Genomic DNA, 568 nt, shown 5'->3' with positions numbered 1-568 from the left:
CCGCCCCCCCCCTTCCCCTTCCCCCTTCCCCCCAAGTCTGCACCAGCCTGAGCCCCGCTGTTGTCCTCCTAGCGTCCCCTCCCTGAGCGCGCACTCCCTCCGCATGCCCCTCGCCCACCGCCGCAGCCTTCACCCCTTGGGTGCTCACCGGAGCGCCCCAGGCTCTCGACGCTCCGGAGCCAGTCCGGAGACAGGTTTTTCCTTCTCCTTTCCACTCTCTGACTGCCTCTTCTCTTCTTCTCTGGTTCGCAGAGGTACCGACTCTGGGGATGGGCACCCCCAGGGCCCCTCTCGGCTTCCCAGGCGCCTCGGCTTCTCAGCAGCGCTTCGCAGGAAACTGGCCCCTGGGCCAGGTGTGCAAGCCCGGATCAGGGGCTCCGGAGGTCAGTACCTCCCTGTGCCCCCGGGCCCCTGCCGCATCCTTGCAGGCTCCGCGGGAGGACTGGCTGCCTCCCTGCCTCCCTCCCTTCTGGTCCTCGCCTTCCCTCCCAGCCTAGCCCTCTTCTGCCACTGGGCTGCGCGCGGGGGACTCCGGTCCTTGCTGCAGCAAAGATTTCTCACCAGCAAA

At 68.0% G+C, this 568-nt stretch overlaps 1 protein-coding gene across 6 annotated transcripts in view; it reads right to left on the bottom strand.

Moving 5' to 3' along the window:
• Positions 1–215, bottom strand: part of GRIA4 (glutamate ionotropic receptor AMPA type subunit 4) — a 392,211-nt gene extending 391,996 nt beyond the window's left edge. For all 6 annotated transcript variants that reach the window (XM_014588766.2, XM_006150932.3, XM_014588767.2 and 3 more), the window contains exon 1: positions 149–215. The gene's annotated coding sequence lies outside the window, so the exon portion shown is untranslated. The remainder of the gene's footprint in view (positions 1–148) is intronic.
• Positions 216–568: the final 353 nt, after the last annotated feature.

The sequence above is a fragment of the Tupaia chinensis genome, unplaced genomic scaffold (assembly GCF_000334495.1).
Source record: "Tupaia chinensis unplaced genomic scaffold, TupChi_1.0 Scaffold000311_2, whole genome shotgun sequence".
NCBI lineage: Eukaryota > Metazoa > Chordata > Mammalia > Scandentia > Tupaiidae > Tupaia > Tupaia belangeri.
Note: the sequence above shows the minus strand (reverse complement) of the source record. Positions and strands in the feature narration are given on the sequence as shown.